This window comes from Cupressus sempervirens, chromosome 7 (assembly GCF_028749045.1).
Source record: "Cupressus sempervirens isolate cs-2001-9-10 chromosome 7, ASM2874904v1, whole genome shotgun sequence".
NCBI lineage: Eukaryota > Viridiplantae > Streptophyta > Pinopsida > Cupressales > Cupressaceae > Cupressus > Cupressus sempervirens.
Genome location: NC_143124.1, coordinates 277,301,002 through 277,318,646, shown reverse-complemented (window position 1 = coordinate 277,318,646; position 17,645 = coordinate 277,301,002).

Here is a 17,645-nt window from a genome sequence, read left to right as displayed (position 1 = left end):
ATACGTTGATCCTCTTTTTAGGTGTCACTCTATTTTCCCATAATGCTTCGTGAATTTTCTTGTGCCAGGTCTTCTGATTATCTAACACCAATTTCTTGATAATATTTATCAAATTTTTATTACAAGATTTAGCTTGACCATTTCCCTATGGGAAATAATTAGATGAATGGTTGATTGTGGTACCATGCTCAAAACAAAAATTCATGATCTCAACCAAAGAAAAATATATCGCATTATCCATTACTAGTTTGATGGGGACACCAAACCTAACTAGGATTTTTTCTTTAATGAATTCATAGACCACTTCAAAAGTAGCCTTTTTATTTGCTTTGGCTTCTACCCACTTGGTGAAGTAATTAGTAGCAATGATAACATATGGGTGACCAGCATTGGATGCTAGGTTGATAGGCCTAATGAAATTGAGACCCCATTGTTGGGAAGGGCCTTCAAAGATGATAGGTCTAAGAGGTACAGTGGCTAACTAAGGTCATTTGGTAAATATCTTACATTTCTCGAATTTTCCCACCTAGGAGTAGGCATCCTTAAACATTCCTAACCAATAGTAACATTGTCTCAATATATTGAAAGCCATGAGTGAAGATGAGAAATGTCCACCACATGCTTCATCATGGAAGGTTCTCAACAACTTTTCTAGTTGTTGTTTGTCGACGCATTAGAGGAAAGTACCATCTTTAGCTTTTTAAAACAATTTGTCACACCAAATCACATATTTAGCTACTTTCAACTTGAGATTTCTTCTCTTTTTTTTTGTCATGCCTTCTGGATATTCTTCGTATGTTAGTAAGTAATATTCTCAAACCAAGAATCTTGCATACTAACTACCAGTACTAGTTGCTTCTCTCTTGGTTCCTTTATTTCTTCAACAATTCTATTTTTTTGCAATTGCTTTACAGAAGGCATTACCTCTCACTAACTTAGTAGGCTTGATTTCAATGTTGTACTCTTGCATTTTCACTATCCACATTTCTCTGGCATTACACCCTATATCTTGTTGCATCAACACACTTTTTACTACTACGTCTAGTACGTAGACCACATAATGCAATTGTAAGATATAAAACCTAAAATTCTTTAGTGCCTTAACTACTGCAAAGGCGTATTTTTCAATTTGTGAGTATTTCAACTCATGATTTTTTAGAGGTATACTCATGAAGGCTATAGAAGCTTGTATCCCTTCCTTGTTGTCTTGCATCATGATTATTGATAAAGTATGTTTGGAGGCATACTAGTGAATGATGAAATCCAATTTATAATCTAGATGACATAGTATTTGAGCATTAGCAATGGTGGTCATTATTTTCTATAAAGCTTGTTTTGCAGCCTCATTCCATTTAAAATTTGAATTTCCTTTCATCATATCTACAATGCATTTAGTAGTTTTTGCAAAATTTGGGATGAATCTTCTAAGGAAATTTACTTGTCTAAAGAATGACTTAACTCCTATTTTGTTTACCAGTAGGCTCAACCTTCAAATGGCCTCAACCTACTCTAGGTTGATTTTGATACACTCTTGGGAAACTATATGACTCAAAAGCTTTCCTTTTGTAATAGAGAAAATGGGTTTTTTTGGATATAGGGAGATTATGTGTTCTCGACACCTTTGCAATACCTTCTTCAAATCTTCTATGTGATTCTTTCTTTTCTTTGAAAACACAGCAAGATCATCCAAGTATATAACAATAATCTAGGCTTTTAAATCAGCAAACGTTTTGCTCATACATCTTTGAAATGTGGCACCACCATTAATGAGTCTGAAAGGCATTATGTGGTATACAAATGTACCCTATGAAGTAGTCAAAGCCGTTTTGTATTAATCTTTCTCCTCCACTTCTATTCGATCATACAAACTTTCAACTTGCTACCTTATTTATTAAAAAAGAATGTAATATTTAAATTTAAAAAATAACTTTTACTCCATAGCTACATAATTACTTTGACATATATTTCTCAAATTACTAAAAATACCAATAAGAAAATTTAAATACTAAAATAATATCTTAAGAATTATATATAATAAAATAATTTTCACTTAAAATGCGATCTCTAAATACTGTATTGAGTAATCATAGAATAAGTTAAAATAATATTTATTATAAAGAAAAGACATATTAAATATATATTTGTTGGTGTTATTAATTGAGAATGAAACATTAAATATAAATTTAACGGAACATTTGATTGCTTATAACATCAAAACGACGTGGCATTCGTAGACATACGCGTAGGGCGCCGGGATTAATCTGTTTTTCTTCGTAATTGCTCGCCACTATAATCTCTAATTGCATGCATGCATTCACTTTACATTGGCTAGCAAACAAGTTCTTAAAACCAATTATTATGAATATAACATATTATTATATAAGACCTATATTTAATATATTTATATTTATTAAATAATTTATTACATGATTTTGTTTGTTTATTGAAATATAACAATGCGATTAGCAATACAATTATTATTTTATTAATTTATTACAATTAAAAAATAGTTGAATTACTATTGTATTGATTTTCTTTATTTAACTAAAACTAAGATTATACAGCAATGTTCAATGTAATTTATAGCTCAGAATCTAATTATTTAATGTTGTATTAATTTCAATTTTTATAAAAATATATCCGAAATAACTTTGACAAATGCACATGCAACTGGGAATTCACATCCACTTTGTCCTCAAAACTGGTTCTATCAAGATATAAACGAGAGAAAATACAAACTCATGCAGGCTTTAAAAATCAAAGGCATAGATTACAAGTTAGATAAGAAAAACATTGGTCACCGATGATCTCCATACAAAAAATACAAGGCATAGTTTCTTACGAATTATCTCCATAACAGGTGTAGAAACCATAATTTCTTGCGAACAAAAAGATTTGGAGAGCAGTTTAAAGATACAGATTTTAAGAGAATCTCATAGATGATTTTAAGCAAACATCCCCATCAAATCTTGGTCTGCCTGCAGTCGTATTTCCCACGACACATGGGACACGTATTCTTAACCTTGGTTGCTTCCAAGATACAATTGTAATGAAATACGTGCTCGCATGGCAACTCTTTCAAGTCCCCACAACTCTCTTTCAAGGGATCGAGGCATATCGCACAAAGAATATTTTCCCCATCATATTTTATTTCTTCACTCGGCGATCCCAAAATCATTGCGGCTTCTTCATCACCATTTGGAGAAGATTTGTTTATGGCGCTGTCTTCCACTTGATTCAGATTTGTATTTGAATCAAGCCTGTACCATTCCTCATACGAATCCTGATCTATCTCAATTTGATAATTATAATCGTCATCCATCTCAATTGCAGCACTGTCAGTTTCGTTTCTGTAAAAGTTGAGATTTTCTAACTGTTGTCGAGACTCCTCATGACTGCTTTGAACATAATCATTATTGGAACCAAAACTGCGTAGAATTGAATGAAAATAGACATCCCTACCTTCAAAATGGTGGAAAAGTGCGAAAAAATCCTCATATAAATCCCGATAAATCTCAATCTGAGAAGTGTAAAGTGTGTCAAAATTCATCTCATGAGTTACAGAGCTGTCTGATTGGGCTTCATAAAAATTCAGATTCTGTAGGTGTTCTCCCCCCTGCTCATACTCCTCCCTTCTGTAATTGTAATGAGTGTTGTGAACATAATCAGTATTGCTGGAACCCATAATAAGCTATCTATTTTGTATCACACTCCATTCGCGCCTTCCTCTTCCAAGAATTTCAGTATTAAAACTTCCTCTCAAATTCCTACAAGATTTTAAAAATGAGATAATATCTACACGACCGCAGTACTTTATTTATATGCCTGCAAACAGCATGGCAGTTTGCTATATTTAGATCTCGGCAGTTCTCTTTTATTAAAATTAGAAAGGCTTTGAATATATTTAGATCTCAGTAGTTTGCTAAAAATACCATTTCTTTTTTTCCCTACTATAAACATTCTTTGAATTATATTATATACAATTTTAAATTATATTGTTATTATTTAATTGAAATATAATATAGAGTACTGAATGGTAACGAAATCTATTGAACAGAAGTTACAGAATCTCCGATTTCAATTGTATTATTTTAATCTATTTTTAGAGATAAAAGAAAATAAGGTAAACAATTCATGGAGAAATTAGATTTCTTATTTTTTTCTACTAAATTTAATTTAATTTTAACATTAGTATAAAATATCAAAAAATAAAAAATAATATAATCATTCAAATGTAAAATAAGAATTATATAAAAAAATAAAATAAAAACTATTAATTTCTAATATGTTATACAATGCTCTAATTTAAGTTTCAAAAAATAATACTAACTTAAAATGAAAGAACAATATAAGGGTTCTTTGGGCTGGGACAATAGGAAATAGGCATAGAAATTTTGTTGTTTCAGATTTGTTATGCTATGTTTGATTGTACAAAATTAAAATGAGAATAAGATTAAGTTTATATTTTCTTATTTTTAAAATAAAAATAATAGTTAAGTATCCTTTTCATTTTAATTTAGTATTTTCCTCCCTTTTACATTTTATTGAATTGTTAATTTTTATGTTTTTGCGTAAGGGCCAAAATAGATTTTTAAAAATATATATTATTTTTAAATATCCTCTTAGCATAAAAAAATAACAAAGGAAGACCCAAGGTCTATATGATGTGTTAGATAGTTAATATCTTTATTTTAAGAATTGACTTATTCAACTTTTATGAGATTGACCATCTTCTATAAAATTTAATCCTTCTAGAAAAAGAGGTGATTGTAACTCTTGTCAACCAAATAGAACAATAAATTAACTAAAGCTAAGTTTGTGATCGGATTGAATTTAATTTTGGCTAGCTAATTTGTAGAAGTCTATAGATTAATATAAATGTAAATTTTTTTATTTTACTTACTACTCTTGTATGTATTTGCTACAAATAAACTTGTTTGAATAAATATGCTACACAAAAGTGCACAAACTAGTATAAAGGAGAGGCAAAATTGCACTTGGACCAAACCCACAACTTGATGGAAAAGAGTACTTTAATGAGGACTCTAAATTGAATCCTCGCCCTTTAGATTGTGGTTGTGTGATATATTTGAGCAAAAATAAACCCATTACAAGGCCATTTAAACTATTGAAAAATATAACAAAAATAAGTGTAGAAGGATTCAAAGCCTTGTTAACTAGATCTACATATTTTATTAGAATTAAACCCAAATAAGCTTGAAATTGAAGGTGCTAGTACCTTTGTGCTAAATGTGGTGATATACAATTCAAAACCATATTAGAGCCTCCATTCATTACTTGAGGTGATATCAATTTTAATTGTTTAATTTATTTGAGTAGATCACAATCAATGACATGTAGAAAGAAGGTAACTCCATGGACAATGAATTGGGTAAACTAGATGTAGATCCTATATTTAGTAATTTTTTATAGAATAATATTCATGGATATTCAATATTTAAGTTTGGTAGTTATTAGACACAAGTCATTCTCTAAGGGTCTGTTTCATTTGCAAAATTGTAGAAATCAGGATTTCTACAAATTTTGTTCTTATCAAATCAAGGTTTTGCAAATCTTCATTCCTACTTTTGAGATTTTACTTGAACTATCTGTTTCGCTTAGAAGAAGATGCATGTGAAAACCCATTTTTATGTGTAAACTTGGAGTTGAAGGAAGACATCAAAAAGTAGTCCAATCTATTATTTTTACACTCCTCAAAAAACATAACTAGGCTTTGACTTTCAATTCCTACTTGCTAGTAGGAAGTTGGAAAACCCAGTTTTGACACAAAATTGGAAGTCACAAATTCCAATTCCAATTTGCCAATTTTGAAACAAACGCAACAAATTTCAAATCTAGGTTATAAAAAATCCAATTCCTATCATCTTACATAAAATAAACACACCCTAAGGGCTTGTTTTGTTGTTGGACTAGGAATAAAAAATTTGGAATATGTCTTCTATGTTCTATTTGGTTCGTCAATTGGAAAAGAGAATAGGAATACATATTCCTATTTTTCCTCTAACATAAAATTATACCCATTCAAAAAAGTCTGATGTTATTAGAATAGCCATTCCTATTCCCAATATGCATTCTTATTCTCCATTCATATTCTTGCAACCAAATGAGCTCAAATGGTAGATCTAAATAATTAACAAATAGAAATGAGACTTTACAAAATGATAGTGTATAAAATTTCTACTTCCAGCTTCCTCAACAATACTTTGTCAAATTCTAGACAAAACAAAATACTCATTCCAAGTTATCATAATATAAAAAAAGTCCACACTGTTGGTTTTTAAAACCATTTTTTAATTGGTCACAATTTAGTCACCTCTTGTCACACCTATTACTGAGCTTAAAATGAGGCAAGTATAAAAATTCAAGCATCATTTTCTCATGGTTAAAAAAGTTTTAGAATTAAACTTTCTAAATATCGATCACCCTAATAGAATATACCCAAATATTTGCAGTTATCATTGCATATATTTTGGTTATAGAGGAGCCTAAACTAGTTGCAACCCATATTTTCTTAAGATTGTTAGAAGATAATTATTAATTAGATATTTTTTATGCCATTTTCAATAGTGACAATGATAATTGGATCATCCCCTTTTCCTTTTTAATATGTAGTCATGATGAAGGTGGGAGATCCTTTCCTAGGATAAGGGAACAAACAAAGGAGAAACATCTATAGTGGGCCTTCAAGAAGATTCTTTATTTTGTGGGGTTGGGAATGAGAGATCTAAGATTTTAGAATAGGCATAATAAATAGAGGATTTGGTCTTCATCAAAAGGTCTTTTTTCAAATTTTATGGATGACATGAGGCTAATTATGGAGATTATGTAGATATGGATTACAAATTCAAATATAATGAAAAGTCAAATGTTATGGGTAGTCTACATTCCTCTAAAGTTTAACACAAAGAAGTAGAAGTAGAACATTAGGAGGACACAATTACTTTGGAGATGGAGGCTATAGGGGAAGACAAGGTAGACGCCAATGAAGAGGAAGAACTAGGATGATGAATTCAACCAAGATGATGCTATCGACTCTTCTTCTTCATCTCACACTAGTTAAGAGATAATCTTAGTTGTTTTTTTTTTTTTTTTTTTGCAAATAACTTTTATCAATTAAGCTTGATTCATTTCTAAGAGACATGGATGAGAAATAGTCCTACATTTTGGATTGCATTAAGGTGTCATATTCCTACATAGTATCTTGTAGAATGATCCACATAAACTTTGTCTATTTTATTTGATATTACAATTAAGAAAAACTTTCAACTTAAGAAAATCATTTATTATAAAAATTTAAATTTTAAATTTCAAAATTAACTTTTGCTCCACACCTAGATAAATTAATTTCACATATATTTCATAATAAAAAATAAAAAATAAATTAAATACTAAAAATGTTGGCAATCTGATTGAAAAGCTCATTGTTGAATATCAAAGAGGGAGATTGTTGCAAAGACAAAAGATTGTTGTTTTCAATCATTGTTTTTTCATTGATGTCAAACCTACTATTTGTAGGAATGACATTTTCTTATAAGATCCAAGTACTATGACTTTGTTGATTGATAAAGAGGATTTGATCAACAAGATGTAACAAGAGCACCTAAGGGAAAGATTGAGTTATGATGTTGTAATGAAGTGCAAGAATCAGTTAAGACAATGGTTAAATGATGTATTGATAGAATACTCAAAGATACAAAGGTTGGTCACACTTAGAAACATTGGAGAAAGAAGTTGTAACAAGGTGGAATGCAAAGCTTAAACTAAGATCATTAGTGGGTGAGCAAGTTAGTTGAAGCTGAGAAAAATCTCAGTAGGAGCCAGCTAACAATAAATTCTAGCATGTGTTGAGTGATCCTTAGGTGCTAAGTGACAATCAGGTGCTGAGCATAAGAAAATCTTAGTTGCTGCCGAGTAATCTTCAAGTGCCAAGCATTAGGAAAAATATAGTTGATGCCAAGAAACACAGTATGTGTTGAGTACTAGTATTTCAATAGTGTCAAGCTGTTGGATTATTTTAAATGATAAATATTCACCAAATCCAAGCTGACAAAGTGGTTGTCTTGAATTTTGTTAATTAGTTGGAAGATAAGGATAATGAACTGGTGGCACAAAATTCTATGTAAACTATTTTTGGGTGAATTCTAAAGGATTATTCAATAGGTTTCTAAAGGAAACAAAATATGGGTTAGATGCAATGAATCCTACCTAATCCATGGCAATTAAAATTAAAAGATGAAAAATTCGAGTAGGAAAAGGACTCCAAGACTTCTATTTAAGGAAGTCATAGAACAAGAAGTGAATGCTACTGATACTGTTACTGCTAAAGAGCCAAACTGTGAAGTAGATAGAAGGGTGTCAAGGAAGTGACATCTAGGAGAAGGAAGAGCATAGAGGCTCTACTTTTATACGTGGTCATGAAGAGATGATTTCACTAGTACATTGAGCATAGAGACTCAAGGAGACTAAGCTTGAAAGGAGGGCAAGCTGTCAGAGTTGCAATGATTGAAGGCTAGGCAAGGGTATGAGCTAAGAAGTAATCTGAGACTTGCAAGATAAGTTGTATGTTGTAGTTAGGTCAAATATTTTTTCTAATACTCTCTAGCAATTGTATTAGACATGAAAATCCCATGGACTTAGGTTGGCCTAACAACCATTTGTAAATTCTTTAATAGGATGACATTCCAAGTGAATGTTCTAAAGTCTTTTAACCAAGCCCACTTCTAACAAGGTGGTTAAATCCTCTAACAAGGTCACATTTAATAATGTGTTGTAAGCCTTTAATAGGGTAGGCCTTTCATAGGGCATTACTTTAGAAGAGTGATAATTGAGTAGCATGTTACTGGTGGTTTTTCCCAAATTGGGTTTTCACATAAATCACTATGTTATGTGTTGATTTCTTATGTGTTATGCTTGCATGTTGATTTACAGTAACTTTCTAGTTAGAAAAGTTAAAGCTTGGATAAATGAATAGTTGAATGGGCTCACTATACTTAGTGAAAAATTTTGAGTAGGACATTTGGACCTTGAATAACTAATTCACCTACCCCCTCTCAGTTATTCTAAAGCATTTCTAACAATTGGTATCAGAGCCATCTGCTGATTTAGTTTCAATGTACTAGAAGTAGGAAGATCAAGATATACAAGAGAGAAGTTCCCAAGCTCGATAAAGACAACTTTGCTGCATGGTAGTGTCTGATGAAATTGCACCTTGGATCAATAGATGACTATGCACAAACTTCAATTGCAACAAAACATATAAATCCAACAGGACCTCTTACTATAGATGATTTGAATAAAAAGAAGGAGCACAATCAAGAAATGCTAGAGATTGCCTCTACACTAAATTATGCAGAATATGATGACATCAGAGACTGAGAAACTACATTCAAGATGTGGAAAGCCTTATCAGATATCTATGGAGGAGATAAGAATTTCTAGAGAGCAAAAAGAGAAAGCTTAAGAGGAAAGTTTGATGACATGAAAATGGAGAAAGGTGAAAATGCTACTTAGTATGCTGCAAGAATGAAAGAAGTGGTAAGTGCAATAAGAAGTCTAGGTAGTAAATTGGAAGAAGAAATTGTACTCTTCTCCTTATCTATGCTATTAGAGTTTCAGCCATCCAAGTGCTGAGGTGTGTACAAGGGAACACACTAACCTTTAAAGGAATAGTGGGAAGACTTACTACATTTGAGCTATCCAATTTTGACAACTACAAACCTGAGAACTTTGAACATACTTCCAAGGCCAAGATAACAATAAAAGACACTAAGGAAGAGACATCAAGAAAGAAGAGAAGAAAAGGAAAACATGCATCCAGTGACCATAGTGTAGATGAAGAAGATGTGGAATAGTTAGAAGCACTATTGGCTAGGAGATTCCATAGAGGAAAAGGTGAATTCAAAGGTAACCTCCCTATCATATGTTTCAATTGCAATGAAGTAGGTCATATTATTGCAAGATGTACATAGAAGAATAAATACAAAGAGAGGAACAAGTACAAGAACAAGAGAGAAGATGACAATAAAGACTACAAGGAGAAAGGCAAGAGATGCTACATTGTTGAAGAAGATTCTAATGAGAATGATGATGAAGTAGTCTATGTGGCTATGAAGGATGAATTATATAAAGATGAAGATGAAGCAACAAAATTGGTTACTTGTGTGAACAAGAATGACAAGCAGATCATAGATAGTGGATTCTCACATCATATGACATGAGATAAAAGTAAGTTCATTACTTTTACTCAATATGATGAAAATAGTGTTAGATTTGGTAATGATGCTCCATGTCAAATCAAAGGAAAAGGCTCTATTTAACTCATGGAGAAAATTTCATGTGATAATGCATACCATGTTGAAGGATTAAACTACAACTTGTTGAGTGTATCACAACTAGGCAATGTAGGTTGCAAAGTTGAATTTGGAAATAAAACTACCAAGATCTATGACACTTACAGAAATCTAATAGGAAAGGGTGAACAGAATAGGAGTAATTTGTTTTACCTAGATATGGAAGATGTAATATGTCTTGTTGTTAGATTTTATGATTTGTGGTTGTGGCATAAAAGGCTGTGTCATGTTACCTTTGATAACCTGATTAGCATCAGAAAGAAAATGAAGGTCAGAGGGTTGCCCAAGTTGAAGAAACTTGAAAACACAATGTGTAAACAATGTCAACTAGGGAAGATGACTATGTCTACTTTCAAAAGAAAGACATACAGTTCCAAAGAAGTACTAGAGTCAGTCCATATAGACTTATGTGGTCTAATAGAAGTACAAAGCTACCTAGGAGATAGATACATAATGCTATTTGTAGATGATTATTCCACGATGATGATTGCTATGTTTTTAAAGAAAAAAGGTAATGCATTTCAAATGTTTAAGTTGTATTTGGCTAGAGTTGAGAAGGAAACAAGAAAGAAATTGAAATGCCTAAGGTCAGACAGAGGAGGTGAGTTCACATCAAAAGAATTTGAAATATTCTACAATGACAAAGGTATCAAAAGGAAAACATCAACACCAAGAACTCGACCATAGAATGATATTTTTGAAAGAAAGAATTGGTTAGTGATTGACTATGCTAGAACCTTGATGACATAGAAAAATGTTGCACTAAAGTACTAGAGAGAAGCTGTAATTACTGTAGTCTACACACTAAATAAAGTTCAAGTCAAAAAAGGTACAAATGCAACACCTTTTGAATTGTGGTATGGTCACTCACCTAATGTTAAACATTTCAAAGTATTTTCCTATAAATGCTATATTATAAAAGATACTAGAAATGGAAAGTTTGATGCAAAAAGTGATGAAGGCATATTCCTTGGATACTCAACGAGAAGCAAGGTATATAAGTGTTCGAATACTAACACTAACAAGATTGTAGAGTGAAAATGTAAATTTTGATGAACATGCAGAAGTTCAAATTGATGAGTCCAAGAAAATAGAGGATTTTAGATCCTTTTTCTACTTTTATGAAGGATTGACTGTTGAAGACAATGGTGCAAATCACGTTGGGAATCAATAATAAATTTTAGTATTTTCCAAGTCTTAGCATGTGAATGCCGAGCTGCATTTAGAAGCCAAGTTGGAAAATGTAGAAAATGCTCATTCCAGCTCTAAAAATAGTATACATGAGAGAAATGATGAAGTGACAGATGAGGAAGAACAAATTGACTCTAAAGCTGAAGGACCAAATATAGAAAGAAGGACAGAACCCAGATTAGCCAAGTATGTGAGAAGACATCACACTGCAGATCAAATCATTGGTGACAAGCATTCTAGACCAAGGAAAAGGAATAGACTCAGGAATGAATCATGTCTATTAGGTTGAACCTAAAATAGTGAAAGATGCACTCCAAGATGATGACTGGTATAAAGCCATGGACGAAGAGATAGATCAGATGGAGATGAACAAAATATGGTCTCTAGTTCCTAGACCAGCTGATAAGAATGTGATTGGTACCAAATGGGTGTTTAGAAACAAACTTGATGAGAATGGTGAGATAATACGAAACAAGGCCAAACTAGTTTGCAAAGGTTATGCACAAGAAGAAGCTGGATTATGAGGAAACATTTGCCCCTGTTGCAAGAATGGAAGGAGTAAGAACATTACTTGCATATGTTGCATACTAAGGTTTTAAAGTCTACCAAATAGATGTGAAGTTTACTTTTCTAAACGGTATACTAGAAAAGGAAGTCTAAACAGAACAATTAGAGGGATTTGTAGATGAGAAGAATAAGGGCATGGTTTGAAAACTAAACAAAGAACTTTATGAATTAAAAAAAACACCTAGACCATGGTATGAGAGATTGCACAAATATCTTGTAAAGATTGGATTTGAGAGAACTAATGACAACAAAAAATTTTACACCAAAGATAAAAAAGGTAAAAATATTTTGATATTAGAAATCTTTGTTGATGATGTAATAGTTAGAGGAAAAAATGTTCCATGCAAAGATTTTTTTGATCAAACAAAATATGAATTTGAGATATCAATGTTTGGAGAAATCAAATTCTTTGTTAAATTACAAGTACATCAATTGAATCATGGCATATTTGTGACCCAATCCAAATACATCAAGGAGATAATCAAAACATTTGGGTTAGGAGATTCAAAACCAATCAGCACACCAATGGCAATTGGACATAAGCTATTCAAGAATGATGAATTTTCTAAAGTGAGTCAGACATTGTATAGGTCAATGATTGGAAAGCTGCAATATGTTGTACATAGTAGACCAGACATTGCATTAGCTATTGGAATAGTAGCAAGATTTTCTACAAATCTAAGAGAAAATCACTTAACGGTAGTAAAGAGAATACTGCAGTACCTGAAAGGAATTGATGACTTTGGTTTGTACTACAAGAGGAGTGAAAATTTTGAATTGAGAGCCTACACTGATGAAGATTAGGGAGGTAACATCAAGATAGAAATAGCACTAGTTGAGTAGCACTTTTCTTAGGAAAAAGGTTGATTAAATGGAACAGAAAAAAGAAAAGTTGGACCTCAAAGTCCATTGCTAAAGCTGAATATGTTGTAGTTGCTATAAATTGCACCAATATTGTATGGATCAAATATTTGCTGCAAGGCATGAAGGAAGAGGTAACTAAGCCCGTGATACTTTATTGTGACAAAACAAGTGCTATCAACATATCTAAGAATCTAGTAATGCATGCTAAAACCAAACACATTGCAATCAAGTATTATTATGTAAGAGAGTTGATGGAAGCTAAATAAGTGAAGATGGAATATTTTAGCTCAAAAGGAAAAATTGTTGATATCTTCACAAAAGCAATACATAAATATGCTTTTGAGTATCTTAGAGGTAAGTTAGGGGTGATACCCCTAGCTAAGGCTACTTGAAGCAAAAACAAGAATGCCCTGCATTAAATGAGCTGATTGAAAAAGATTTCACACATTGATGTAGAGGATGTTTACTTTAGGATTCATGCCTAAAATAGTAGATGTGTTGAAGTTTTAGATCAATCATAAGCAAGGTGACAGAGGGAAAAATTGAATGAACCTATAAAAGCTACACTTGCATACTAAGATGCTAATATGTCTTTGACATTGTTGCCAAAGAGAGAGGAATAGTAGAAAACAGACCAACAATTATTGAAGATAAAGAATAAAAAAAGAGGGAGAAGTGAGAAACTTATTACATGCTGATAATCTAGTGATCAAATGAAGATAGAGGGAGATGTTAATCAGAACAACAGAAGATGAGAAATATAGAGGGAGAAAGACAAAGAACAAGGATATAGTAGCAAAGAGGGAGAAGCTGAAATGAAGTAATTAGAATAGTTTAAGGTGATGTGAAGCTACAATTTATTTTTTGGCATTTGACTTACTGTTCTAACCTAGCTAGCATTTGGTTGAATAGTTTAGTTTGATGGTTGATCAATTTTGTTTGCCATCAATGCCAAAGAGGGAGATTGTTGCAAAGAAGAAAGATGGTTGTTTTCAATCATTTTTTTGTCATTGATGTCAAACCTTCTATTTGTAGGAATGACATTTACTTATAAGATTCAAGTACTATCACTTAGTTGATTAATGAAGAGGATTTGATTAAAAAGATCTAACAAGAGTACCTAAGGGAAAGGTTGAGTTATGATGTTGTAATGAAGTGCAAGCATCAGTTAGGACAATGGTTAAATGATGTATTCATAGCATACTCAAAGATACAATGATCACACTTAGAAAAATTAGAGGATGAAGTTGTAACAAGGTGGAATGCAAAGCTTAAACTAAGATCATTAGTGGGTGCCGAGAAAATTAGTTGAAGCTATGAAAAATCTTAGTAGGAGCCAAGTAACTGTAAATTCTAATGTGTGCCAAGTGATCTTTAGGTGCTGAGTGAAGATCAACTGTCAAGCATTAGAAAGTCATAGTTTGTGTCAAGTAATCTTCAGGTGTTGAGCATCAAGAAAAACATAGTTGATGCCGAGTAACAAAATTTGTGCCAGGCACTAGTATTTCAATAGTGTCAAGCTATTGCATTATTTTAAATGATAGATTTTCCAAATCTGAGCCAAAAAAGTAGTTGTCTTGAATTTTTTGAATTAGTTGGAAGATAAAGATGATGAGCTGGTGGCACAAAATTCTATGTAAACTATTTTTGGGTGATTTCTAAAGGATTTTTTAAGATGCCTCTAGAGGAAACAAAATATGGGTTAGATGCAATAAATCCTACCTAATCCATGTGAATTCAAATTAAAGGATGAAAGAATTGAGTGGGAAAAGGACTCCAAGACTTCTATTTAAGGAAGTCATAGACCAAGAAGCGAATGCTGCTAATATTGTTGCTACTAAAGAGCCAAACTATGAAGTAGATAGAAGGGTTTCAAGGAAGTGACATCTAGGAGAAGGAAGAGCGTAGAGGCTCTACTTCTATAAGTGGTCATGAAGAGATGATTGCACTGGTACATTGAGCATGGAGACTCAAGGAGACTAAGCTTGAAAGGAGGGCAAGTTGTCAGAGTTGCAATGATTGAAGGCTAGGCAAGGGTATGAACTAAGAAGTGATCTGAGATCTGCAAGATAAGTTTTATGTTGTAGTTAGGTCAAATTCTTTTCCTAATTCTCTCTAGCAATTTTATTAGACATGAAAATCCTATGGACTTAGGTTGGCCTAATAGCCATTTGTAAATCCTTTAATAGGGTGGCATTCCAAGTGAATGTTCTAAAGTCCTTTAGCTAGGCCCACTTCTAATAGGGTGGTTAAATCCTCTAACAAGATCACATTTAATAGTGTTTTGTAAGCCTTTAATAGGGCTGACCTTCTATAGGGCATCACTTCAGAAGAGTGAGAATTGCTAGCATTGTGCTAGTGGTTTTTTCCAAATTGGGTTTCCACATAAATCACTATGTTATATGTTGATTTCTTAGGAGTCGAGTAATAATAAATTCTAATGTGTTCCAAGTGATAATTCAGGTGCCAAGTGAAGATCAAGTGCTGAGCATCAGAAAATCATAGTTGGTGTCAGGTAATCCTTAGGTACTGAGCATCAAGAAAAACATAGTTGATGCGAAGTAAGACAGTATGTGCCGAGCACCAATATTTCAATAGTGCTAAGCTATTGCATTATTTTAAATGACAAATATTTTCCAAATTTGAGCCAACAAAGTAGTTATCTTGAATTTTTTGAATTAGTTAAGAGATAAGGATGATGAGCTTGTGGCACAAAATTCTATGTAAACTATTTTTAGGCAAATTCTAAAGGATTATTCAAGAAGTCTCTAGAGGAAATAGAATATGGGTTAGATGCAATAAACCCTACCTAATCCATGTGAATTTAAATTAAAGGATGAAAGAATCAAGTTGGAAAAGGACTCCAAGACTTCTATTTAAGGAAGTTATAGACCAAGAAGTGAATGCTACTAATAATGTTGCTGTTGAATTGCCAAATTGTGAAGCAGATAGAAGGGTGTCAAGGAAGTGACATCTAGGAGAAGGAAGAGCACATGGGCTTTGCTTCTATAAGTGGTCATGAAGAGATGATTACACTAGTACATTGAGCATGGAAACTCAAGGAGACTAAGCTTGAAATGAGGGCAAGTTGTCAAAGTTGCAGTGATTGAAGGCTAGGCAAGGATATGAACTGTGAAGTGATCTAAGATCTGCAAGATAAGTTGTATGTTGTAGTTAGGTCAAAGACTTTTTCTAATTCTCTCTAGCAATTGTATTAGACATGAAAATCCTATGGACTTAGGTTGTCCTAACAACCATTTGTAAATCCTTTAACAGGGTGGCATTGCAAGTGAATGTTCTAAAGTCCTTTAGCTAGGCCCACTTCTAATGGGGTGGTTAAATCCTCTAACAAGGTCACATTTAATAGTGTGTTGTAAGCCTTTAATAGGGTAGACATTTCACAGGGCATTACTTTAGAAGATTGAGAATTGAGTAGCATGTTACTAGTGGTTTTTCCCAAATTGGTTTTCCACATAAATCACTATGTTATGTGTTGATTTCTTATGTGTTATGCTTGCATGTTGATTTATAGTAACTTGCTGGTTAGAAAAGTTAAAGCTTAGATGAATGAATAGTTGAATGGGCTCACTATACTTAGTGAAAATTTTTTAGTAGGACATTTGGACCTTGAATAAATAATTCACGCTCCCCCTCTCCTCATTTATTCTGAAGCATTTCTAACAAAAACTATCGATAGAAAATTAAAATACTAAAACAATATCTTAAGAATTATATATAATAAATTATTTGTTACCAAAATGATGATCTCTAAATACTATACTAATAAATCATAGAATAAGTTAAAATCATATTTATTAGCCAATAGCTACTTATCAAAAGACCCTTCATCAGAAAGTGCCATGTTTAGGATAGAAAAATAAAATGTAGTGGTACAAGTCAGAAAAGTGACTTCACAAATGGGCTTGGGTGGCAACCCCATCTTGGACAAGAGCCTTATCTTCACCACCTTTGGAGTTACCAGGATGGGGTAAATGAGAAATTGACTACCATTTACTACTATAAAACCCTCAAATTTAGTTGTCATGACCAAGGATTGTTCTTTGTCTAAATTTGAACGAGTATGGTCATCTTTGTTTATACCCTATTTCAATGTCTTTTGATATCTATTGTCATCTTTGATCATTCTTGAAATCTTGGTTACAAGAACCTGCAAATAGAGGAATCAGACAATAAAAGACAATTCCCCACTCCTTAAAGTGGTTCTATTTTTTGTCTTATTTTTTTGAATTAACAAAATTTTACATGTTTCTATGATTCTTACTAACTTTATGCACCAGCGAAAAAGGTTTATTTTCTATTCTTCTTCTGCTTCATAAGAATTCCTTTGGGAAGCCCTAACAAGACCTTCCATCCTTTATTTGTTCTTTCATATCTTGCAAACATGTCTTCAAGATGTTTGAATAGTACACAAGTATTATTTTCATTTCACAACATTCTACATCTCTATCCCTATCACCTAATGATGCTCACAAAACAGTTTTAGGTTTGTCTATTAAGCCTTTTGTAAACTAATTTATATGCCTCCATGTATTGGTGACAACATTCATTCGAGAATTTTGTCAGTTCGTTCATATTGATTGATTGATAAACCAATCTTTCTCATGCCAAGGATATAGCTTTCAAATTGAGGCA